Below are 26953 nucleotides of genomic sequence, written 5' to 3'. Positions count from 1 at the left end.
TTTACAAGCTTTTTAGAAGGTATATATTTGATACTTGCTGTATAGTCATCATGGAATCAGAAACAAAGTCTCTGGACACTGACACTCTTCTGTTTGTGTTTGTGCCATGTTTTGCCATGCCTCACCTCAACACAGCTAACCAAGAGAATGGAAAAAAAAAAAAAAACCACAAGATTTTGTAGTTTACTGACAGACAATGGATAAACAACTGTTCTTATTTTTTGGTGAAAGCAAAAAAAAAATTGTTGAGTTTATTTCAAAGTTAAATGTGAATTTCATATTTTTATTTTTTAAAAGAGCAATTCTTAGTTCTTCATAAAATCTCTGCTCCAAGTATTCCTATTTTGATAAATTATAAAATGACTTCCTCTCCTCTGGCCTTTTCCTGCTGAGACCTGGCTCATCCCAGGTCTTGGCTTTCTGCCCTGGCAACCTCTGGCATATGTCTATTACTCAGAGCACCAAGTCGAGGTCAACAAGTTACTGCAAAAGACTAGGCAATGGAAAGAAATCTTTACTGCCTCTTAATAAGCATAGGCCTAAAAGCACAGTGATTGATTTCATACTGTGGGACAATTTCTCATATGTCACCCTGTGTATGGGCACTACATAGAATAAATGAGCCAGACTATAGAAATGTTGTTTGCACGCAAGTATATTTAAACCTCTACCATACAAAAAGATGTAATCCTCATTCTTCCATCCAAGACATTCTGCTAAAACGAAATCTTGTGAACAGTAGGACAAGAATATAGATCCTGAAAAATACTGGAATTTTAGAATAAATAATTAGTGTAACTGAAGTGCATAGATTAAATCAGGCACTTTAATGATATTTCTGAATTTTCATTTACGTTGAGAACGAATTATTTCTAAAGAAGCTGTAAATTAAAATAGCAGAAGATGTATCCAGCTATAGATCTTGAGCCACCAATGGACAGCATCACTGACACCACGAGCCAGTGAATTAAGAGCTCTGTGAGTAGGTAAAGGGCCTATTTTTAATTCAGATTGACACTATTCAAGATACAGGCATAACTGACATCTCTTCACTGATACTGCACTAAGATATATCACAGGATCTGGAAAAGTGTCTGATACTTACAAGCATTGAGTCAAACATGAGGGAAAAAACGCGTTCAACTGTCACAGATGTTCCCAGCAAAAGTGTGTAGGATGTTCAGTTGATGGAAAATTGGACATGAAGGGATTGCTTAATGAGTTAAATTATGTTCTTAAGAAAAAAAAAATACAAGCTAGCCAGGTTTCTGTGTGGTGTGATTCTTTGTTTTGGATTTGCTAATAGGAGATGAGACATCAATTTGAATCCTCATTCAGCTATTACATCTCATCCTTAAAAGAATCGTGTGGGACAGGAGAGATTTTTTTAGATCCTATTTTAAACTCTCTTTGGGGAAATGAGGCAGTGGGCTAAAGAAATGGATTTGACAAAAGTGTTGGAGAAGTAGAGAGCTCAAAATCTGATTCCGTGGTTTCCATGAAAGCATTCTAGTCTGAGCATGTGGTAGAAACAGAACTACTGAATAACAGAGTCACACGGCCCAGAAATTGCTTGATTCAGGTAACAGGTTAGAACACTAAAACACAGACTAGTAGTTAGGTGCTCACTCAAGGGGCAAAGATTGCAGAAGCAAACTCAGCACGTGGAATGTGATGTCTACTCACCAAAGAGAATTTCATAACAGTGAATTAGCAACAGTAGCAGCTGAAAGAATATCAGTTGGATATCCCCTCCAGCCCCCTTACCTAGCTCTGTTATTTTACTGTTATTTTACAGATTAAGAGACCAAGGTCCAAAAAGGGAGATCAATTCTTTTGGTCATATTTTTTATTCATTCATTCATTCACTCACTCAAGAAGGGTCTAAGGAACACCTATGACGAGCCAGGTGCCATGCTAAATAGTAGGCAGAAATAAATTCCAGCTCTGTGGATCCTGCAGCTTATATAAGTTTAAGAAAAGAATGTAAGTTTAGATAAAAAAATGAAGCTTATATAGAATAATAGAAAAACACAAATAAAAAAATGTTAAAGGCAACAATCATTACAAACGTTATGAAACCCAGAAAAATAGGGCAACATTTTTATTAACTACCTATCACACCTCTATACTTTCTTTTCTGAACACTTTTGGGTGCACATTCCTCCATCACCTTTTCAATGACAATGATCTTAAAATATCATTGTCTGTAGACAGAAAGGGAAAATACATTAGTCTTTTCTTCAGTATCATTGATCAAAATCTGTTTCTGATAATCAGCAATTTGACGTGGCTTTTTTTCTTTCAGCTTCACAACTAATTATAAACAATGTAATATAAAATTTCAGAATTGCCAGCAAATTTGGAAAAAGTTTCTCAAGGAGAAAATTTCTTTTGATTTGGTTCCAGCAACGAGAACCAAACCCTTATGATTTTATATAGCTGATGAATGGAAGACTTTTTCGTAGACTAACTTCTAGTACCACATAGTTCAAACCTTGTTTCTCTTCTACTAACCCTATGCCTCCCCTGCTTGGAGCCATGAATGCACTCATTTCCAAGCACAACCTCTAGCCCTTCGTTGCTACATCCCAGCACCCGATCAGTTGGCACAGGAGGCAGTGGGGTTCTATCTGGAAGCTGTTCTTGGATCAGCAAGCAATAACTCAGCCATACAAAAAAAGTGAATGTGAGCCACATAATTATATCTTATTAAACAAAAATCATATATATATATATGCAAATCAATCCTCTCTCAGCCGAATCCCAAAATCACTGCTGGCCACATCAACACAACTCAACATGAAGAGAGGGTACGACAGAGAAGAAGTCAGGGGGAAAGACTTGCAAGTTTAACTGACTCTGGGTAACATATATTTTTTTAATTTAAATTCAATTAATTAACATATAAGGTGTTATTCATTTCAGAGGGAGAGGTCAGTGATTCATCAGTCTTTTTTTTTTTAAATCTTTTTTTTTTAATTTTTATTTATTTATGATAGTCACACAGAGAGAGCGAGAGAGGCAGAGACACAGGCAGAGGGAGAAGCAGGCTCCATGCACCGGGAGCCCAATGTGGGATTCGATCCCGGGTCTCCAGGATCGCGCCCTGGGCCAAAGGCAGGCGCTGAACCGCTGCGCCACCCAGGGATCCCTGATTCATCAGCCTTATGTAACACCCAGTGCTCATTATGTCCCGTGCCCTCCTTAATGTCCATCATCCAGTTACCCCTTCCCCCAATCCCGCCACCCCCTCCAGCGACCCTCAGTTTGTTTCCTATGTTAAAGAGTCTCTTATGGTTTGTCTCCCTCTCTGATTTCATCTTGTTTTATTTTTTCCTCTCTTCCCTATGACCTCTGTTTCGTTTCTTAAATTCCACATATGTATGAGGTCATAGGATAATTGTCTTTCTCCGATTGACTCATTTCGCTTAACATAATATCCTCTAGTTCCATCTATGTCATTACAAGTGGCAAGATTTCATTTTTTGATGGCGGAGTAATATTCCATCATACATATATGCGGTTGAACTAGCTTACTTATGCACATGTTTACCAAAATTAAATGGTCATGTGAACTTTTGTAAAAGGACTCCCTCACTTCCTCCCCCCAAGTAAAGGCACAATGCAAACCAAGAACCAGAAGCCTAGATTATACTAGCTTTATGGTGAATGCATAAAGGGATTCGACAATGAAAATAGAGCAGCCTTTGGAAACCCATCCAGTGGCTTTCAGTCTAAATCAGTAAACCAGCAGTTACCATCCAGTGTGTTGTTTTCTGACATGGAGAATTAACATAAGGCCTACTCGTGAAAACGCAAAGAAGACATATCCCTCTCATTCCTCTCAGGGAATAAGAGAAACTGTGTTATAATTGAAAGTAGAACCTAGTCCCAGATTACTGTAGCCAGCAGTCTAGGACCAGATAAAAAATCCTTTCCAAAAACTGTATGTTATGCAGCTCAGCATTTTATTTCATGACCCAGATGAAGGCTAGTAACCAAGCTGACGGTGAAACTACTTGGTAAAGGAGTCTTGCTCGATTTTTAAGAAGTAATGAACTAGAAAGAGCAGCCCCCCAAATTATTTCTCATCTGCCAAGTAAATTTTCCAAGTATTATAAATTAAAGATGAGCCTCTTGTCCCTAAAACAACTTCGTACCCGCTGGAACCCTGTAAGCCTATCTGTAAGACACCTGTAATCACCTGTATTGATTGCTTACCATCACCAGGCCCTGGGCTGAGGGCCTTCCTTCCGTGGTGTGTGCATTTCGTCTGCTTGACAGCTTTCGTGTTTGGGATCCTTCGTACCTGTCCAGGTAAGGAATCTGACACTTAAGGAGCTTAATTAAATGCTTTGCCCAGGACACACAGATATGAAGTAGTGAGGTGATACTTGTAGCAAAGACTTTGACTCCCAGCTTTCTTTTTCCAAACTCCAGACCTTCTTGCTTCTGCTTTGGACTTACTACGCGTCGGGCAGGATTACCATCGTTTGAGATACAGAGGTGAAGTTAACACCGACCCTGTCCTCGTAGAAGAAAGACAATAAGGAACAAGCAAACCCCAAGCCTCCTGTCAGGTCTCCTGGGTAAGTGTGGTCAGAAACTCTATTCATCCCCAGCTACCCCTCCCCCCGCCACCGCAAGCTAATGCAGCTCTGGCACCTGTGCTCCTTGTTCCTCAAATGTTCATACCTCAGGGCTTTTGCATTTTCTCCCAGTTCTCCATAAAATATATCCCTCACCTCACTGAGGTCTCTGCTCAGATATCTGCTTGACCAGATGGCACCCCCTTTCCATCCTCTTCCTCCTCTGTTTTATTTCTCTTCCTGTCACTTGGCACTACCTGTACGCATGAACACTCACGTACACACTCATTCATCTACCACTGACTCCCCAGTTAGAATTTCAACTTCATGTGACTGGGGCTTTGTTTTATGGTCTCCTTTATGTCCAGTGCATTGTAGGTGACCAGCAAATATTTGTGAATGAATGGATGTGTCTCTTGCGTGGCCTGGTATCACAAGTGGTCCACAAGATAGGCTGTCCCTGAAAAGCATAAGCAAAATACAAGTCCCTATACACTTGTTTTGCCACGAAAGGTCTGGATCTATACTCTTGAGTTGTTAGGTTTCCAAAGAAGCCTCCTGACAACATCCCTTTTCTTTGTCAGATAAACTCCTCTCTCTGTGAGAAGACCAGGTTTTAGACCAAAATTGGGATTCTGAACATTCAGTCCTCACACAGACTTTTTCATTCTCTGCCATGAGTCACATGTGTCTCCCCTTGTCTGAAGGTCTGACTCTTTAGATATACTTACTGTGTTTCTCTGGAAAGCTGTTTGTGATATTTAGAGCATAGCTTTATCTGCTTTGCTATGAGGTGATATAGACACATGCTATGTAAAAATGGCTAAAGTCATTCACATATGCCTAGCAAGTAGGACCGTGGATTTACGTGGCTGAAAAGCTGACTCTGAGGCTATTGTTCTTTGGGCCCTATAATGACATCCTCCTGGTAGTATCTCTTTTATTCCAGTGAAGTCCTTAAATTCAATAATTTATCAGAGAAGTAATGACCTAGAAAGTCCCAGAGGTGAGGTGCTCTAGCTTTGGCAACTAGTAAGTTGCTTCTATTTCCCCAAACTTCCTAAGAACAGAATAGATTCAGAGGCTGGGGTGTATAGAGGTTTCATTGCAGCTCTATGCTCCAGGGTAGGCCCCACCCTGATCCCTGCAGCTAGAGTTGCCAAGAATTTGTGTCATTTCAAAACCAAAATGAAAACAAGAATCTTTACCTTTTAGAATGATGATATACTTCATAGGTACTGGATGCTCCTGAAATCTTTCTTTCTTTTTTTTTTAACAGAAAAGCTATCTTTTTTCTGTTTTTTTTTTTTTAATTTTTATTTATTTATGATAGTCACACACACACAGAGAGAGAGAGAGAGGCAGACACACAGGCAGAGGGAGAAGCAGGCTCCATGCACCGGGAGCACGGTGTGGGATTCAATCCCGGGTCTCCAGGATCGCGCCCTGGGCCAAAGGCAGGCACTAAACCACTGCGCCACCCAGGGATCCCTCCTGAAATCTTTCTTGATAAGATCTCATCTCTTGCCATTTGGTCCAATTCCAGATACACAGTATGATGGGAAAATGCATTCACACTCCAGAGACATAGATATTGACTTAAAGGCTTAATATCAGGTAAGTGTTGCCACGACCCGATGCCAACACAGAAGCCCCTCCATGCCCTGCCAAGCACTGCCTGTACCTGCCCCTTTTGAGCGTGCACCGCAGCACCACATCTTGTCAAAATCATGGGACAGCCTTACCTGTGCTCACCCTATTCCCACGGCCAGGCAAGGACCTACATTCTCCCTAGCCAAACCCATTCTTGAGATAAATTCCCTGCATCTTCGGATGCTGCCTTATCCACCATCATCTCAAAATGTAGACATCAATTGGAATTGAATCTTCAGCAAGTTCTTTGAAGATCAGAAATTCTCTAAGCCCACTCCAAACCCTGGTCAGAGGATTTTTGCATCCAAAGGGCTGTAAATACTTCTTATTTATTGTGTCCACATAATAAATGTGTTAGTGTGGTGGGAGTATTGTAAGCAAAGGGTAGGGAGGTAGCAGGCGAGGTCAACACAGGTAGATAGGGGCCAGATCAAGACAACACTTATTGAGAAGGATTTGGGACCCCTGGAAAGTCTTCTTTCAACAGGTCACACTACTTGTTATTGACAAAGCTGGATTCAAATCCAGGCCTATCTGACCCCTGATGTTGCCCTGATCCCATTCATTACCATTATAAGTCAACTTTCTATAGAAATTTCCATTTTATATTTATATTTAACTTTTTTCTGGTCTAACTTCCCATATATTTTTTTAAAGATTTTATTCATTTATTCATGAGAGACACAGAGAGAGGCAGAGATACAGGCAGAGGGAGAAGCAGGCTCCCATTTGATCCCAGGTCCCCAGGATCACAACCTAAGTGTAAGGCAGACGCTCAACCACTGAGCCACCTAGGTGCTCCTAACTTCCCATTTCTTAAATCCCTTTACTGGCAAATTTCTTAAAATACCCAATTTCTTAAAATACCCATCTATACCCATTGCTTCCCAATTCCCAGTGCCCCTCCCCCTTCTTTCTGTTTTGTAAAATCTGTTGTGCACTCTGAGCTCTTTCAGTAAAACCCTTCCTCACAGAGTTCCAGTGTGGCTACTGAGCCTCAGCTCTAATGGATTTTGTCAGTCCTTATTTCTCTCAATGTCTCCACAGCATTTAATACGTTTTCCTTCCAGAAAATCTCTTCTCCTTTAGCTTCTATGACAACAAAACAACTTCCTATACTCCTTTTACTGCTCACTCTTCCTTTCCTGTCCTCTACATACGTGATTGGGCTGCTGTCCTCAACCCTATTCTCTAGGTAGTCATTTTCTTCAGGTCGGCTTCACTCTAGAAGCATGCAATTCCTAAGCGCTAAACTCTGTCCTGAATTCATCAACTGTAATTGGCTCCTGGACTGAATTCTTCCTTTGTCCCTGATTCATTTCTCCTATTACGTTTATTTCTCTTTCTCCTTTTTTACTTCTTTCTTCTTTCTCTTTCTTTCTTTCTTTCTTTCTTTCTTTCTTTCTTTCTTTCTTTCAGTAATAGTTTATTCACTAATTCAGAAATACTTCTCCATTTGTACTTTGGCAGTCATAACATTCCTTTAAAAATGTCTCTGCCTCTCCTTTATCTATTTTCTTTTTTTAAATTTAAATTCAGTTAATTAACTTACAGTATATTATTAGTTTCAGAGGGAGAGGTCAGTGATTCCTCAGTCGTATATAACACCCAGTGCTCATTACATCACGTGCCCTCCTTAATGCCCTCCCCCAGTTACCCCATCTGCCTCACAGCGACCCTCAGGCTGTTTCCTATGATTAAGAGTCTCTTAAGGGTTGTCTCCCTCTCTGATTTTATCTTGTTTTATTTTTCCCTCTCTTCCCCTATGATCCTGTTTTGTTTCTTACATTTCACATATGAGTGAGATGATATAATTTTCTTTCTCTGATTGACTTATTTATCTTAACATAATACCCTCTAGTTCCATCCATGTTGCAAATGGCAAGATTTCATATTTTTAATGGCCTATTGTGTGTGAATATATATTCTTTATCCATTCATCTGTCAAAGAATATCTAGCTGTTTCCATAGTTTGGTTATTGTAGACATTGCTGCTATAAACTTTCTTTTAAAGGTGACTTAATTCTTCTGCTACCTGAGGCTAGAAAACCTAGTCATCCTAGACCCTTCGCTCACCTCTCACAGCTTACACCTTTCAACAAATCATGTAGATTCTGTCAATGACAATATTTCTCCTACACACCACCTCTTCTATTCCACTGCCATATCCTCAACCTCACCCTCATTATCTCATACCTTGATTACTGAACATACACTTCTGCTTCTCTATAAATTGACATGAGAGCAGTCTTTCAGAAATTTAAGCCATGAACACATATGCCACTGACCTACTATTTAAAAAAATTCCAATAATTAGTCCTCGTGCTCTCATAATAAAATCTGTACTCTTAACTATCACTTGTGTATCAATCAGGACAGGCTAGGATTTGCTAAACCAGCTCTAATGTCTCCATACCTGAATGATGCATTTCTTTTACTTTTCCTCTTTTATTTTCATTAAGGTAGAATAGAATTAACATATAACATATTAGTTTCAAGTATACAGCATAATGATTTGATATTTGTATACACTGTGAAATGATCACCACGAAGTCTAGTTACCAATCGTCACCATACAAAGTTACAAAAATTTTTTTTTCTTATGATGAGAACTTTTAGGACTAACTCTCTTGGCAACTTCTAAGTATGCTCTAAAATATTATTAACTATAGTCGTCATGCCATGCATTACATCTCCATGTCTCATTTATTTCCTAATTGGAAGTTTGTGCCTCTTGATCCCCTTCACCTTTTTTTCATCCAGGCACAAATCCCCTCCCCACTAGCAACCATCATTCTGTTCCTTGTATCTATGAATTTTGTTTTGCTGTGTTTTGTTTCAATTATTTTTTTTTTGGATTCTACATGTAAGTGAAATTATACACTATTTGTCTTACACAGTCTGACTTACTTCATTTAGCATAATTCTAAAGTTTCACCCATTTTGTCATAAATGGCAAGATTTCATTTTTTTAATGGCTGAGTAGTATTTTATCTATATGGCTGTATATAATGGATATATATATATATCTTCATTCATCCATCAATAGGACATGTAGGTTGTTTCCATATCTTAGCTATTGTAAATAATGCTGCAATCACATAGAAGTGCATATATCTTTTTGAATTAGTGTTTTCGTTTCCTGAATACCTAGTAGTAGGATTCCTTAATCAATCATATGGCAGTTCTACTTTTAATTTTTTGAGGAAACTCCATACTGTTTTCCACAGTGACTGCACCAATTAATATTCTCAAAACATTACCAAAAACAGTGCTAAGGACTCCCTTTTCTCTATGTCTTCACCAACATTTGTTATTTCTCATCTTTTTTATAATAACCATTCTAACAGGTGTGAGGTGATATCTCATTATAGTTTTGATTTACATTTTCCTGGTGATTAGTGAATTGAACATCTTTCATATACCTGTTGGCCATCTATATGTCTTCTTTGTGAAAATGTCAATTCAGAGCCTCTGCCCATATTTAATCAGATTATTTGTTTTACTATTGAGTTGTGAGTTGTATGAATTCTTTATATGTTTTAGATATTAACACCTTATCATATATATAATTTGCAAATATATTTTCCCATTCAATAGATTGCTTTTTAATTTTGTTGATGATTCCCTTTGCTGTGCAGAAGCTTTTTATTTTGATGTAGTCCCTTTTGTTAATTTTAGCTTTTGTTGTCTTTGCTTTTGCTGTCAAATCCACAAAATCACCGCCAAGATCAATGTCAAAGAGGTTACTACCTGTGTTTTCTTCTAGAAGTTTTATGGATTCAGGTATTACATTCAAGTCATTAATCCATTTTGAGTTAATTTTTTGTAAGATAGTGGTCTATTTCATTCTTTTGTATGTGACTGTCCAGTTTTCCTTACATCCCTGGAATAAATCTCCCACTCATGATGATGTAAGATCCTTGTAATGTAATGTTGAACTTGGCTTGTTCAAATTTTGTTGAGAATTTTTGCATCTTTATTAATCAGGGATACTGGCCTGCAATTCTGTGAGTGTGTGTCCTCGTCTTGTTTTGGTAGCAGGATAATGTTAGCCTCATAAAATAAGTTAGAGGTTTATTCCCCTTCCCTTCATATTAAACCTTCTTTGAATGTTTGGCAGAATTCACCAACGAAGTTGTCTGGTCCTGGACTTTTGCTTGTTGGGAGATTTTTTATTACTGTTTCAATCTCCTTATTAGTAATTGGTCTATTCAGATTTATTATCTCTTCCTAATTCATTCTTGGAAGATTGCATGTTTCTAGGAATTTATCCATTTCTTCTAGGTGGCCGACTTTTTAGCATATAATTGTTCTTAATAGTCTCTTATGATCCTTTGTATTCCTGTGGTATCCATTGTAACTTCTCTTTCATTTCTGATTTAATTTATCTGAGCCTTCTTTTTTCTTGGTGAGTCTAGCTAAAAAGGCTTGTCAATTTTATCTTTCCAAAGAACCAGGTCTTAATTTCAGTTATCTTTTCTGTTATCTTTTTAGTCTCTATTTATTTCCTCTCTGACCTTTGTCCTTTCCTTCTCCTAATTTTGTGTTGTTTGTTCTACTGTCCCTAGTTCCTTTAGGTGTAAAGTTAGATTATTCAAGATTTTTCTTGTTTCTTGATGTAGACCTTTATCACTATGAACTTCCCTCTAAAAACTACTTTTGCCGCAGCCTATAGATTTTGGTATGTTGTAATTCCATTTCCATTTGTCTCAAGCCATTTTATTCCAACTTCAATTTCTTCATTGGACCATTCGTGGTTCAAGAGTATGTTGTTTAATCTCCACATATTTGTAATTTTTCCAGTTTTCTTCTCGTGATTTCTAGTTTCCAAGTATCGCGGTCAGAAAAGATGCTGAATGTGATGTCAGTCCTCTTAAATTCATTGAGACTTATTCTGCGGCTTAATATATGATCTATCTTATAGAATGTTCTATGTCCCCTTGAATATGTGTTCTTCCATTTTTGGATGGAATGTTCCATACATCTTTATTGACACCATATGACCTAGTGTGCCATTCAAGGCCAATATTTCCCTATTTATTTTTTGTCTGGATACTCTACCCATTGATATAAGTGGGGTATTAAAGTCCCCTACTATTATTGTATTTCTGTCATTTTCTCCCTTTAGGTTAGTTAATAATTGTTTTATATACTTAGGCGCTCCTATGTTAGGTGCACATATATTTACAAATGTTATATGTCTTGTTGGATTGACCTCTTTATATTATGTAATGCTTTTCTTTGTCTTTTATCACAGTCTTTGTTTTAAAGCCTACTTTATCTGGTACTTTGTCCAGCTTTCTTTCGGTTTCTATTTGAATAGAACATACTTTTCCATCCCTTCACTTTCAATCCATTGTGTCCTTATATCCAAAGTGAGTCTCTTGAAGGCAGTATATGGATGGGTCTCAGTTTTTTTAATACACTCATCCATTTTATGTCTTCTGATGGGAGAATATAGTCTATCTACATTTAAATTAATTATTGATAGGTATATGCTCAGTGTCATTTTGTGAATTGATTTCTGGTTGTTTTGTAGTTCCTCTCTGTTCCCTTCTTCTTCTCTTGCTCCCTTCCCTTGTGTTTAGATTCCTATATTCCCTGAGAGCTACTCCATAACCTCTAGATGTATGACAAACCTGAAGCTCCAGGACAGGTTAATAGGCCTTTTTCACAAAAAGACTGAGCAGGTATTTCAGCCGGCTGTCTGTGCAGTGCTCTGGGGGGTGATGGTCTGCCAAGAACTGACTCTCCGATTGTTGTAGACTCAGGAATGCAAGTCCTCCCTGACCACTAAAATCAGGCAATCAAGGAGAGTCCCCCTGTACTCTGTACATGCCCACCCGCTTTAGCAGGGCAGTGGATGAGCACAGGAATCATGCACCCCTGCTGGTGTTAGCAGGGCAGTGGGACAACACATTTATTTCTCATTCACACAAAGTCTGATGGGTTCAAAGGAACCTGATATTACTCTTCAAGGACTCAGTCCTCCACATCATGGCTCAGTGTTACACTTCCATATCAACACATGTTTTATAATCTCATGACAACACAACCAGATAGAGAGTTGAATACCAATAATTAAATGTCTCTTCCCAAACACATTCCATTAGAAACAGGAAATCAGATAGCCATGCCTAATTTCAAGGGGTATAGAAGTATAGTCCTCTCATGTGCCCAGAAAAAGAAGGCAACAAGACTTCAGTGAACAGTAGAAAGATTTGCCACAGCTTGCATGTGTTTGAATGGTCTGTTCCCTGCTTCTCTAGCTAAGTTCATCTTTGGCTATTCTCATCCCCCTTTCACAATCTAAGTCCCAGCCTTCCTGAGATAATTCCAGTTTTCCCAAATACAGTATCACTTTCTTCCATATATTCTTGTTTAAATTCCCAGGATTCAGAGTTAAGGTCATCTATCCAAAAAAACTTCCCTGACCCCCAAGGATATATTAGTTGTCCTGGTTATGTGTCTGCAATAGCCCCATTTGTTGTATTAACATAGATTTTTCATTTTGTCCTGAAATTAGTTTTTTTTTTTTCACTGTGATTTTACCCCAGAAAACTTAAATCTCTGAAAGTAAGTAGCGTATCTTCTTCATAGTGAGTTAGGGACAAACAGGGCTAGGCAGGGCTAGGTAGGGCTAGGTAGGGGGCCACGGAAGCAGGCTCACAAAAATCCCAAAAATTGGTGTAAGGAAACCAGAGACAAAGGAAAAGCCAGACCACCCTGCCCTAGGTGTGGGTGGGGAGGGTGTCTTTTTATGATAGTCATCTGTGATCAACAAAGAATAACCAGAACCCAAAGAAGAAGTAAGCCATTAAAGATGTTACCACTAGTCTTTACTAAGTGGTGATGTCAGCAGATAATGCTAAAAGTATTTAGGTTCTCTGATTAGGCTCTCAATAAAAGACCAACCTTACCAGCCCTCTGTGGCAACCCTGCTGGGACCTCTCTCACTCCTGAGAGCTTTCTCTGGATCTTTACTTAATAAACTTCTATCCCGGGGATTCCTGGGTGGCTCAGTGGTTTAATGCCTGCCTTCAGCCCAGGGCGTAATCCCACTCCGGGATCGAGTCCCGCATCGGGCTCCCTGCATGGAGCCTGCTTCTCCCTCTGCCTGTGTCTCTGCCTCTCTCTCTCTCTCTCTCTCTGTGTGTCTCTCATGAATAAATAAATAAAACCTTTAAAAATAAATAAATAAATAAACTTCCATCCCTTTACTCACTCTCCTATGTCCGTGAGATTCATTCTTCAACTTCTTGAGACAAGAACCAAACTCTCCCATATCAATAGGGACACCCACCTAATCGGTGCTCAGGAAAAATTGGTTCAATAAACAGCATCGTCTACCACATAAAGTCCAAGTTGTTTGGCTTAACCATAATCTGGTCCCTACAGTTTTGCAGCATTAGCTCCATTATGTGCCTTCATAAGCCATATTTTATCACACTAATTACTTACTTTTCCTATTACATGCCCCACATTTTCTCATCCTTGTGTCTTTGCTCATACTATTTCTTTATCCTGAAAGCTTTCCTGGCCACATTTTTGTATTTTCAGGTCCCACAGATATTTCAAAGGCGAGTTCTAAAGACAATTCTCTTTCCAGTCTGAAATAATGTCTCCCTCTTCTGAATGCCCATCCAATTTTACCCATGGCCTATAATAGTACTTTATCAAACAAAGTGCTCAATAAAGGCTTGTGAGATGAATGTTGAATCTTTTACACATCCCCTCCCCTCTGCGGAAACAAGAAGTGGACATCAAAAATCTATGAAATATTCAACACCCTATCCAGTCCCTATTAACAAGCTGCTGGAACAATGACCCTGGAGTGCAGAAACATCTGTGCAACTTTAAATGACTTATCAACAATCAACATTTTGCCAAGGAAAACCAATAGGTATGTCTTATTTGTGGTTTTTCCTTATTCTTTCTTCCTGTTAGATTTATTAATGCCCATATCATCAGAGCTATAATAAGCCCTAAAATTAATGCCCAATGTCTTTTGTAGCTTAAGACTTAATTTATTGCCCAAGCCTTAGACTCTGGCAAAATTAGGTTTTGATACACGTACATTTCTGCTTACTCGGGACTTAGTAGGAAAGGACTCCACATTTTGAATGGCCTCATAAATATATATTGAATTTAATTTTCTAACATGCAAAACCCATTTTCCTGTTGTTTGAAGGGTTTTTTCAGGCCGGGGGTAGATCAAGTTTCTATTAAGTATTTTTGTTGTGTGCCATTAATTAGTTCATAAATCACCATGTCTCAGAATTGCACAGATTACCCAAAAGCCAATACACTTAGCATCACAACATACAACAGCATTCTTCAATCTCACCTACATCTTGCAAAGGTTTTGTTCCAAGCAATTAAGATTGCCGGGGTCACTTGGACATTAATAAGAAATTAGTCATACTTCACCAGTTTTTACTGCATTTCTTTAAAAAAAAGTTACTGTATTTAATTTCACAATTATATAGTTTAAAAAAATATCAATGGAGAAAAAAGAAAATACTGGTGAACTAGAGGATTAAAAAGTTAACCTAAAGTCTCCCAAGATGCCCCCCTAGCCATAAACAACCACAGTTAATATGCATGTTTTTATTTCATTCCATCCCTAAACCTTTACTGATTTCTTAAAAACTTCTCATTTCTGGTCAAAATGCCTTGTGTGCTTTATTGCCCACGTTCACTATTGGTCATGATGCATTTCTTTTCTTTTTGATGAGACTATGAAATTGTGAATTCTCTCAGTGGGACAACAGAGGGAAATAGTAGCAAGAAAGATAAGAGCTCTCTTACATGGGATACTCTCCCATTGCCTATGATTTCAGCTAAGTGATACATGGGTGTGGCTCCCTTACATCCCTCTTGGCGCAGCCACTCTGCCCTCGCCTGGGCACAGACAAGGAATATGCATGGATGCCATGCATCTCTACCTTTCCCAACTTCATGTTCTTCTAACTTTAGGAGGAGTAAATCAAATGAGGAAGCAAAGCCACTTACTGAAGGAAAAATACAAAAGATTTAGATGTGACTTTGGCTGAAAGTAGAAGGGCCTGGAGACAGATTCATTTCTTTTTCTTCACCTCTAGCTCCCACACTCCGAAGATTTAAATAGACCAAAATGATCATCACTGATAATGCTTCAGGACATGATCCAGGTACTGAGTCTGGTCAACTACTCCAACTCCCACCTCACCCTGGAGTAGGATTGCACACACAGAATCTTTACATGGGACTGAAAAGCTCAATAATTCATCCCCTTGGGGCACCTGGGTGGCTCAGAAGGTTGGGTATCTGCCTTAGGCTCAGGTCATGGTCTCAGGAGTCCTGGGATCCATCCTCTATCCCATCAGGCTCCCTGCCCAGTGAGGAGCCTGCTTCTTCCTCTCTGTCTGCCTGCAGCAACTCCTGCTTGTGCGCTTGCACACTCTCTCTCTCTCTGTCAAATAAATAAATAAAATATTTTTAAAAAATAATAATTCACCACTGATTTAATTGAAACATGGAAGATTAGGCCCATTTTCATTCCAGGACATCTCAAAAATACAGTCTCAAACTTCTGGATATCTGGACCTGCATCAGCCTCACTTTCTAATTATAGGGTAGATTTTAAAACTTACAATATTTATTCTTTTCTCAGAGATGGTAAGACTGATTTTTTTTTCTTCAATAATCCACTAAAATAGGTTCAAGTATTCTCATTAAGAATTAAAAGTAAAAGAAGGCAGGGGATCCCTGGGTGGCTCAGTGGTTTAATGCCGCCTTCAGCCCAGGGCATGATCCTGGAGACCCGGGATCGAGTCCCACGTCGGGCTCCCTGCATGGAGCCTGCTTCTCCCTCTGCCTGTGTTTCTGCCTCTCCCTGTGTGTCTCATGAATAAATAAATAAAATCTTTTTTAAAAAATTAAATAAATAAAAGTAAAAGAAGGCAGAAAACACTAATATTTGAAAGGAAGATTTACCAAGGTATGAGCCAACAGAAACTTCATGAGACACACAAGGAGGGGAAGTAGAAGAGATAAAACTGCATCACTGCACAGAGGAAGGGAGAATGGAAAAGAACCGTGGTGGAACAGAGCAAGAGATGGAGGTATTCAGACATAACAGATACAGGCATCTACAGGCTGAACAAAACAAGGTGGCGCACCCCAGGAAGGGCAAACACGTGGATGATTAAAAGAGGAGAAAGAAGGTGAAGAAGAGGTAGAGTGAAGTGGGGAGGCCGAAGAGGAGGAAGTGAACACAAGAAGGAAGTAGATAGGGTGAGGTGAATCTCCCAGGCACCCTGAGTACTTCTGCTCGTGGAGCAAGGCACTCAGATGCTGCCTCTCACATTGTCCCCATGGCTCCTGTGACCTTCACTGAGGGGCTGCTTATTACATATTATTACATAAAAAAAAAAAAGACAAAATAAAAATAAATTTAGAAAAATAATTAAACTTCACTGAGAGAGAAAAACACTGGCCATGTCTTCAGGTCGACATGAAGTCCATTTTTCAATGTGGCCTAGAGCGAAGTGAATGAATGGCACAGACGCTATAATGTCTCCTTTTACATTTTTTCATATATTCAGCATCTTTTTCTTTTATAATTCTTACTCTCCAAGTAAAAAAATAATTTCCTGAGCCACAGAGGCCTTCTTAAGTGACAAAGGCATGTCCGACAAAAATAAACAAAAACTATGACCCACGGAGGATCACAAACATTGATTCATCCATCCATCCGCGCCACCATTCTCCTTTACCTGTTCGTTTATTGTCTGTTCATTATTTCTTTGTCAATTCCTATGTATTCGCTCTATTCCATAAAGCCACTGTTATTAGTCATGAATAGATCAATAAAATGAAGATTTTATCTTCAAGGAGTTTACTCCCTGTGATACAATCACCATTTCCATCCTGGCAAAAACACACAAGAAATTCCTTGTTTTTGTCTTAATCCTGGGTTTCCTAGGTTTGGATCCTAGTCTCCAAGACAAAAAAAACCCCTCTTCAGAGCAATAGCCTAATCATGTTTATCAGTTTAAGGGGGAGAAAAACCTTCTATTTGTGTCATATCCCTCAGTATTCAACGGATTTTCTTTTAAGAGGAGAAATAAACCCTGTCCTGCTCCACTTGCTCCCCAGTGGCTCACGGATCACTTTCCTTTCCTTCCTCTTCCCAGGTTGAGACTGGTCACATCCTCTCACCACGTGAGGGAAGCTGAATGGGGTTTAATCACTCTCACTAACATATGAATAATAGCCTAAGACTAGCTTTGGCGACAGTTGGCAGTTCCATGACCTCTGACCCCTAATCCAGTATTCTTTTCACCTGACACTTACCCACCTGTTGGTAGGACAAATACCGCGAAGACGTTGAAATGCCGAAGAAAAAGCCCATTTGGCTTTGAGCAGTTGGAAGCTGCTGCACCACAGGGATTTTTCTGACCCGCTTGGAGATGAGGACCCCGCTCAGCTCACACACACCCTGGTCTCTACAGCATACTGGGTCTTCTAATGCGGTAGCAGCGAGAGCTTTGCTTGGCTGGCCTCTCAGAAATCCTGTCGGGTGGAAAGCAGGCAGCCTCCCCTGAGGACCCCTGCCACTCCCTCCTTATGCCATCAGAATAAAGGCCAAAGTTCTCATAATGGGCCCGAGGCAAGATGCCATCAAGCTCCCCATCTGCCATTCAGCACCCTTACTCTGCTTTGCGGCCACCCAGGCCCCCTTGCTGACTCAGAACACGCCAGGCCTGCTCCTACCTCAGGCCTTCACTCTGCTGTTGCCTTGGCCCCGAACATCCTCTTCCCAGATACCCTCAAAGGCTTCAAGTCCTTGCTGTCGTAGCACCTTTCCATAAGGTGGTCCTGCCTCCCAAACTTAACCGGTCAACTACCTCCCCCTTGCCACACCCCTACTCTTTTTTTCTGTTTTTTTTTTTTTTTTTTTCAGAGCACTTATCATCTTCTAAAATATGTTTTATTCAATATACTGATTTTTATCATCTGTTCCTGCCACCTTCGCCTATCTTATCCAAAGACCTATCTTGGGCGGCACACGGGAAATGTTTGTCAAGACTTTGTGGAATGAAGGAACGAACGCATCCCTAGACAGAAGTCGGGAGTTGATTAACATGGACGCAGAGTAGATATCATTCCTATACTGAACTTCATGGGAGGAATTAAATCTTTCAGACTGTTATCTTCTAGAACATTCGAGTTGCTTAAATATCTTCTGTTTTATTTTCTTTCCCTCATGGAAATAATCCCCAAAGGGATCCTGGGTTCCCTTACTCCTGCCCGGTCTCCTGGCAGAGCCGCTTCCCCCAGAGCTACCTGAGCTACCTGCATCCAGCAGTGAGGGCCTCACGGAGCTCCTTCCTGCCCTGCCCGACGCAGCCCCCCATCTGAAGGCAGGCCACCTGGCAGCCGCCCCTCTGCACCCCCTCAAGGCTGCGGGCACCTGAGCTTGCCTTGCGGGCCGCGCGTTGTCCGGTGTAGCCCACGTTCACACTTGGGTGCAGGTTCTCCTAACTGGCATCCATTCCTTCCGCTCAGCCTTGTCCCCCCATCCTGCCTCTGTCTTCTTTTTTCCCATAGAAACATTATTTATTTATAACATATCGTAACAGACAGCTGTACAGCCAAGAGGAAAGCGTACCTTTTCCTAACAATACCCACACAAGATCCGAAGGGTGATTTTCCCCCCCCTTTTGCAAGATAAAGGCTAGGAAAGTGACAGAGGCTTAACGGGAGCCTGAGCTGACCATGGGCATGAAGATCTGGGGAGCCTCCATCAGGGCAGGTTGGCTAAACCATCCCCTCAGGAGTCTGCTCAGGGCGCATAGGCCCCCAGAAGCCCTCCCTGAGCCTTCTCCTCAGCTGACCCTGATGGATATTTGGAAGTGGAAAGCCCTGACCTCTCCCATTTGTTCCACTGGGCCATACACCACAGAATGTGTCCTGCAAGGAGAAGGAGCAAGGAGAGCTTTTAATTTTCCTTAATTTGTCGCGGTTTTCATTTTCATTTGAATGGTATGTGTCTGAAGACCTCTGTGCGGTGAAATGTCTTACCCTTGTCATCATTTCCTCTCTACAGCCTGCCTCCTGCCCATGAGCGACACCCCGGAGTCACTTCTGGCCGGAACCCATCCCTTCTTGAACTGCCTGGATGTCACTCCTAGTCTGCCTTGGTCGCATCATAACAAGTGTTACATGTGATCATTTTTAGGGTATGGAGCAAGTGCTTTCAGGACGGTGCTTGGCTAGGCGTACAATAAATAATTATTGACCAACTGCTTAACCACCTAAGTAGGACATTTGTAATCTTGCCATCATGCTGTACAATGTCTGGGAGGCCACACGAGCCATTCCCCAGAGAGAATCCACTCTTACTCTAGCTCATCACAAACATGCTTAGGCCAGAGCGTGGCACAAATCGTATCTGTGCTGCTCTCCTTGGGTCCAGAGGGTGGCCTGCCGCTCCTTCTCTCTCCTTTCTCCTTTAGGTCTCTCTGCCCCCCTCCCCCCGGGGTCCTGCCTCGACCTAGTTGTGGCTTCCATGGTACAAGTCTGAGGGACTCTGGGTAGATAATCACATTATTGACCATAAAGCGTCTGAAAGACAGACTCTCATCTGCTAACATGTCATCTCTCAAGCTTAATATTAGGCGTTAAAGACCTATCTCTGTCCCAGACATTGTGCTAAGCACCTTACATGTATTGTGTCATTTAAAGTTCATGAAACCTATGAATTAAATACCATCATTTTTCTGATGATGTCATAGACTAGGAAGGGGAGCCATGGAAACCCAGACGGCTAAATAGTAGACAATTCGGAACCCAGACACAAGCTAATCCTAGAGCAGTGTGCAGGAGAATATCGAGCAGTGTAAAGGGATTAAAGGAGCCGAGACATGCAAAGCACATAAACCCCTGCCTGGCACGTGGGGAGACGCCATGCAAAGCCGTGCTTCCCTCCAGGGATGAGCATGGGATGGAACCAAGTGTGAGGAGGGAGAGAGGAGGCAAGTGTTGCCACAAACTCATATTTGGAAAGTATATATAAAGAGCAAAGGTTAAAAAAAAAAAAAGGTAGCATTGGGAAGCTTTCTTTCCCTTATCAAATATCTATAGAATGACTGGTTACTAAGGGCCAGGCCCTGTGCTAGGTGGAAAGACTCAACCTCATTGTTGCCTCAAAACAAAACAAAACCAAAAAACCAGAGGAAGAGACTTATAAATGGATAAAAGTGTTATAGGCCTTCTTAGAGCAAAACTAAGAGAGAAAAGGGAGCAGCTGTTTCCTGCGGGGTGGGGTTCGGGGTGGGGAGGATTTCTAGGAGCGTTATTGGCCAGAACGAGGACCTCCAATTTGTGATACAACTGCCATAACAACCAGGGGCCTTGGAATCAACATTTTCCTGAATTCCATCTGCTAAGCCTGGCAGCTTCCAGAAGCTGCTCACAGACGTCTGAAGGATATTTCTGGTCACATGCCCCCTCATCAGTACAGTAGGAAGCAGACATTGTTCACTACCGTATGTTTAATGAAGTGTAGAGATTAAATCCAAACACACAGTCACATAAACTTGCTTTAGCTGCAATGACTAAATCACCTCTTTCCTTTGTTCCAGAAAGGTCATGTTTGCCCTAGATATAAAGAAGGTGTTAGGCAGGGAACCTGGGTTTACACTCCAGTTTTGTTTGTTTTTATAGCCCTCAGATCCTAATAATTTTCTGCTACACCTGTATTACCACATTTCCCCGCTGTCATTACTCTAAGCTAAATTGCCTTTCTTCCCTGTCCAAATTTTATACTTAGAGTTAGAATAAACCCAGGAAAATGTAGAGTGGAAAGGATCCCGGGCCTGGAGTTTGCCAATTTGGTATCTAACTCCTACTCTTTCATTTACCAGCATCGCTGTAACTCGGATTGCTCACCTGTAAAATGGGTTCCATAACAGATACAGAGTGAGTTGCTACTCTGGAGCTTGGGGGGAAATAAGATGGACTTTTGAGAACTCAACCCATGGAATTCCACAGAATGAGTGTGACATGCCTCTGTGCGGTAGCAGCTAAAAGGTTCTCTATGACTTGTAGCTTTGGAAACATCTCCAATTCCAATCATGTTGGTCTGACAGCAAACTCAGGGTGGGTAAACTTAAACATAATTAAGATTTAGTAGGGAAAAAGATCAATAATATTGAATCCTCCTTCAAGAAAGATTTTGTGAATTAAGAGAGAAGAATCTAAGATAGGCAGTGGGGTCAGTCGATCCAAATCCAGCTTACTGCCTGTTTTTGTGAATAAAGTTTTATTGGAACATTTGTTCACCTATTGTCTATGGCTGCGTGTTTGTGTGTGTGTGTGCCAAAATTACAAAATTGAGTAGTTACGACACAAGTCATATGGCCCTCACTACTTAAAATATGTATTATCCTATGCTTTACAGAAAAAGCTTGCTAATCCTTAATGTAGAAGATGAGCCTATGATTTCTCAGTCTTCGATGTCTTCTGACACATCTCCAAAATAAAATATATTCCCATTAGTCCCCACCTTGGGGCTGAGGGGCCCGGGTTCTTACCAGAGTCTCCGTGTGGGGGCTGTAATTAGTGTGACTATAGTGATGGAAACTCCAGGGTCTCCTTCCATCTCCTCGGACGAGATGCCTGAAGAGTCCAACCCGAGAAGTTAATGCTCCTGATAGACCCAATCCCACCTTGCGGATGAATGCATCAAGCTACCAGAACTGAACACCCCTTAATACTCCAATATAGAATTCCCCTGTTCTACTCCACACCCTTCTAATAATTTGACTTCCGGTGCAGAATGTGCCCCAGAGAGCTGGTCAAGTTGACATTTGTCTGCTTGCCAGTTGCACTGCTATTACAGGTAACTAAAGTGGAGTTCTGACTTTTCTGGGTCTATCTCTGTGCACTTATGTGCCTCGGTCCCTGAGAGGCAGATATACCCTCAATGTACCAGCACATTCAGGGCGCTGAGCCTTCAAGGTCATCGTGATAATGACATGAGTAAAGAACACGGACCCAACTGGGTAAAGCAAAGACCCACTCTGCTCCTTTGATTTCTAGGCATTGAATAAAAGTGGGGGGATGGGGACAGGGGTGGGACTGTTCTCTGGGGAAGAGGCTTTGCCATTGGCAGAAATACTGTCTGTCTGATTTGTTAACATTTTTTAATTTACTTATCAGCCAGTTTTAGTTCAAATTCTTGCTTAAGCGTCTCTTTACTCTACCATCCCCCTCAGCCCTCCTTGCCCCTGAGTGAAGCCCTAGCCCTGTCTGACGTGGACCTACAACCAACCACTGCCTGCCTCCAGGCTAGCCATACCAGAGGAAGCAGAGGAAAGTAGAGCGATCTACCCCAAGCACAATGTCAGCACATAGGTCTCATTAAAATGTTTTTATGTAGGGACACCTGGGTGGCTCAGTGGTTGAGCGACTGCTTTTGGCTCAGGTCGTGATCCTGGGAAGGAATCCTACATCGGGCTCCCCAAAGGGAGCCTGCTTCTCCCTCTGCCGGTGTCTCTGCCTCTCATTCTGTGTCTCTCATGAATAAATAAACACATTCAAAAAAATTAAAAATAAAATGTTTTCATGGAGTTTTCAAACTCCTCCATGCCCTGGCCCCACCCCACCAGCCGCATTACCAGCCACACCAGCCATAATCCAGCTACACTTCGCCATAGACAGATCCTGCCACACAGCATTCCCTTTATGACCCGTTGGAGGCTACTGGTTGCTCCCCACAGCCTAGTCTTCCCCTATTCACCTTATTAAAACTATATTACCCTGCTGCTCCTCCCACCTACACCACCATTCCTCTGAAGCTAGATTTGGCCGTGTGTCTGTTCTCAAAGCCAGTGGAATGTAGAAGGAAGAGAAGTGTGCAACTGCTGCCTCACTTGACTAAAATGAACTTGCTTACCCTGGACCTCTTCTCTCTTTCCTCCCTATGACTGGAACTGTTCCTGGCAGCAAGCCAGCTGATGCTCTGTCAATCCTGGGGGGCCCAAGTTGGAGGGACGTTAGTCCCTGAATGACCTGGCAGGGCAAAGCTGCCCTGTCCCACTGACTTCTCACCTTCAGACTGTTGGGTGAGAGACTTCAGTGACAGACTCCTTCCAAGACGCTATGTTGTAGAGCACTTTCATACAGCACTTAGCCTTGGCACTAACACGCTTGCCTTCATGTGTTCTAAGCCTTCAGGCTGCCCCATCTTGCTTACATGGTGAGCTCCAGCTCATCATTTTTGTGAACAGCCACGACATTCTCAGGAACAAGCAGAATTAATCCTTTCTACCCCGTGCACTCCACGGGCGTCTACTTGGTCGCATCACTAACATCAGACCACTGTAATTTGATTTTTGGCTTGTCTGTTCCATGACCATACTTTTTTATTAGATAGGTGAGCACCATTTTTTAAAAAGATTTATTTATTTATCTTAGAGAGAGAGAGAGAGAGAGAGAGAGCATGAACGGGAGGGGCAGAGGCAGAGAGAATCTCAAGCCGACTCCATGCTAAGAGTGGAGCCTGACTCAGGGAGACCATGACCTGAGCAGAAACCAAGAACCGGACACTTAACTGACTGAGCCACCCAGGTGCCCTCAGGTGAGTACCATTTAAAATGTATCTTGGAATTCTCAGGCCACAGTTTAGCACATCATAGAAAGCAAATATGATTTCAAAGGTAAATGAATAATGGCTCATCTCCTTATCTTCTTGCTTAACAGTAAGTAGCATTTGAAGGGTTAAGAAGCAGAAGCCTGAGAGAAAGGAAATAAATGAGGAGGATAGAAGCAAGGGTGAAGCATAGACCATGCCCTCAAGGTCTTCTGCATCCTCACCAGCACCTGGCCGTCTGCAGGAACTCAATAACTGCATATTGATTGGACCCAACCTTTACTTGTCATGATTGCTTTCTTCGGATCCCAAGGTAGCTGCTACAGGTAGTCATTCAGGAGACTAAAAGGCACATGTCTAAGCATGTGCTTATTTTAAATTTAATATATTCCAGTTTATAAAGTGTCTCATGATTATATGAAAGTTATTAAAACCCATTTCTTCATTTTCTCAGATTTTTCACACAGAAACTTTCAAAGGAGATCACTTCTCTAGCTAATCCTATTTCTTTCCTGTAGTCACCTCTGCCCATGGTAGTCTTTAAATACAGCACATGTTGCTCATGGTAACACACACGAGAGAAAGATCTGGGAAACTCAGTGGCCTTTAATTATTCAGGATTTAATCGTGCAAGCATGTACAATCAATATTTGTTCATCTTAATCTGATTACCAGCTCGTGGTGTTCAGCACCTCTATCAACAGGATAACGATATGACACATTTCATAGACTTTCCCTATACTCTTCCAACAAGCTTATTGGAAGGATATTAATCAGCTAATGAACTCATCAATGGCATTTTCAGGAGCCACGGCACCTTCCCGCACCTACATCCCACGACCATATTTGCCTGACATCTTGTGGCCACGAGGAACATGACAGTCTATAAAGCCAACATCTGTACACCGCGAGAACTACATCTTTGAATGCTAATGTCAGCATCACAGTTAGGGCAAATACAAAACTGCTTAGGAGATGTGTGACATGTAATTAGTTCATCTAATTAAAACGGAAACTAGCCTTTTCTTTTTATATTAAAAGGCAAGCTGGAACATGTGATTCAATTCTTCTAAGGAAAGGAACAGGGCCTCTATCCGTGCTGAACAACATCTGGCTTAGTGTCAACTACTGTGGCCACAGAACACTTCTCCTGTGAAGGATCCACCAAACCAGAATGTGGCTCACTGGCCTGAGCATAGAAAGAGGACCTGTGGTCAGCTCCTCTGGGAAAGAGGATTTCAAGCTGAGATTGCTGCAGCAAAGGGGGAAAAATCCTCTGGCTGCTAAAGAGAGGACTGATAAAAGGTTTCATTTTCAACACATATGGTATAGTGTTGTGGCTCACAAACTTTGTTTTTCAGCACCAGGAACATTTTGTTCAAAACCAAATTTAGTGTGGAATTCTATAAATATAAAACAGAAAACATTTTAAAAAGATGCTTTGATTGAAGCAGGTGATCTGAGCTCCCCTGGCTTTAGCTGCCCTTGTTCCCCTGAGATCCTGCCCCAAACCCAGAGCTTGGAGGAAACAGCTTGAAAACCATTAGAAAGATGGAAATTATTAGATTTGAAATCAGAACTCCTAGTTTTGTATTCCAACTCTCCCTCTTGCTAGCTGAGCATCATCTAATAAGTCATTAACCTTTCAAAACCTCAGGTTCTTCATCTATAAAATAGGGGAAATAATATTTATTCCACGGGGTTATTGGCAACATTAAAAGAGGCAGTAAAATGAAAGTGCTGTGTAATTGCTAGACAAATGATTGTGTTGTCATCATCAGACAGCTGTAATGGGTAGTCACGCAACCAAGAGGAACAAGCTCCAGACAATGCCTTGCATTGCCTTCTTGACCAGCTCCCAGGAAATCTGGAGGAATCCATTGGAAGCTTCATTTGACAAATATGACTCTGAGTAAGTTAGAAGAGTTAAGACGTAGTGGAAGGCTCTGAACACTAGAATATCGGGTCTTCAAAGTCAGTTCATTTTTGTCACCTTGCTTTCACAGCACTGGTACCCACTCCCACCTTATGAGATAACCACATCAGAAGATGCGCTTCTTAAAAGAAGGTACACAGAGGCACAGAGAGGTTGTAGTTTGTCTCTGAGCACACAGCAAGCTCGTGACGGACCTAGAACTAGATTCCATTTGTCTCGTCTCTCTGTGATCATCTACCTGCCTAGGACAGCCTGCCTTACATAGGACCCCAGTCTACGTCTGTGAAGGGAGGAAGGACAACCAGGGCTGCACTGAAGAAATCCAATGAAAATAACAGTAAGGCAATTCCAGAATCATTTCTGGAAGCTGGGAGGTGCCTGGGATCAGCAGGAAGAAAGGGAGCATTTGCTTCCCTTGGGGATGGAATATGTTCTCTCTGCTAGGAATAGAATCAGGAGATGTTTCTAGGTATTACCAATGGAGGAATAATCTGGACCAACCACAATAATCTTGATTGACCATCCCATGACTGGGTGGGTACCCAGAGCCCGAAGAGAGTGTGCTACTGAGTGAGGAGGTGAAGCCAGAGGCACCGCCGTGACAGCCAGCTGGATGTGATCCATGAGCTAGGATGCAGACAAACACAGAAGCCCTGGCTTATCCCACAGCACATGTTTAACTAGAATAACTTCTGAGGAAAAGACATATCATTTCCAGGGGAGAACTTCAAGAATGAGTTATGTGATGCATGATTCTGACCCAAAAAAGAGGATATAAGAAGGATCATATATCCTACCAAACCCTCTCCTTTGGCTGAAAATTATATGGTTGTATTGTATCATTAAAGATAATTCAAAAGAAAATGGATATTTAATTTAAAGACCCTTTCTGGCTATTATATAAACCACCAAAATCTGAACCACAGGCAATCTTGTCTATTAATGGCCCAGGCATTTGTGCTTTTTCTCTCATGCTCTTTAATATTTGCTGTTTCCTTTATTTGAACCAAAAGGAGAAAAAGCTCAGTTGCAGAAATAGAACATGTCACACTTGAATTCAGTAGAGTTTTTAAAAAAGAGAGTCTTCTGAGGCAAGATGATAAATGGCTAATAAGAAACAGGGGT

General features: G+C 41.2%; 3 long non-coding RNA genes across 6 annotated transcripts; 2 read left to right on the top strand and 1 right to left on the bottom strand.

The window, feature by feature from the left end:
* Nucleotides 1-637: 637 nt before the first annotated feature.
* On the bottom strand, nucleotides 638-21979 carry LOC125755298 (uncharacterized). 3 transcript variants are annotated; one of them, XR_007411355.1, is made up of 4 exons: nucleotides 21833-21979; nucleotides 17593-17807; nucleotides 4225-4527; nucleotides 638-768 (listed from the first exon to the last, which is right to left on the bottom strand). It is a non-coding gene; the product is annotated as an uncharacterized LOC125755298 (long non-coding RNA). The 3 variants fall into 3 exon arrangements; XR_007411353.1 differs by lacking the exon at nucleotides 21833-21979 and adding an exon at nucleotides 21189-21314; XR_007411354.1 differs by lacking the exon at nucleotides 21833-21979 and adding an exon at nucleotides 19320-19419.
* Nucleotides 17786-19548, top strand: LOC125755299 (uncharacterized). 2 transcript variants are annotated; one of them, XR_007411357.1, is made up of 3 exons: nucleotides 17786-18107; nucleotides 18286-18390; nucleotides 19345-19548. It is a non-coding gene; the product is annotated as an uncharacterized LOC125755299 (long non-coding RNA). The 2 variants fall into 2 exon arrangements; XR_007411356.1 differs by having other exon boundaries at nucleotides 18199-18390.
* Nucleotides 21980-23053: 1074 nt separating the features above from the next.
* LOC112679091 (uncharacterized) lies at nucleotides 23054-26735 on the top strand. The gene is made up of 3 exons (XR_003148103.3): nucleotides 23054-23880; nucleotides 24003-25804; nucleotides 25899-26735. It is a non-coding gene; the product is annotated as an uncharacterized LOC112679091 (long non-coding RNA).
* The last annotated feature ends 218 nt before the right edge of the window (nucleotides 26736-26953 follow it).

The sequence above is a fragment of the Canis lupus genome, chromosome 6 (assembly GCF_003254725.2).
Source record: "Canis lupus dingo isolate Sandy chromosome 6, ASM325472v2, whole genome shotgun sequence".
Lineage (NCBI taxonomy): Eukaryota > Metazoa > Chordata > Mammalia > Carnivora > Canidae > Canis > Canis lupus.
The sequence above is the reverse complement of the archived record's forward strand: the minus strand, read 5'-3'. Positions and strand labels throughout refer to the sequence as shown.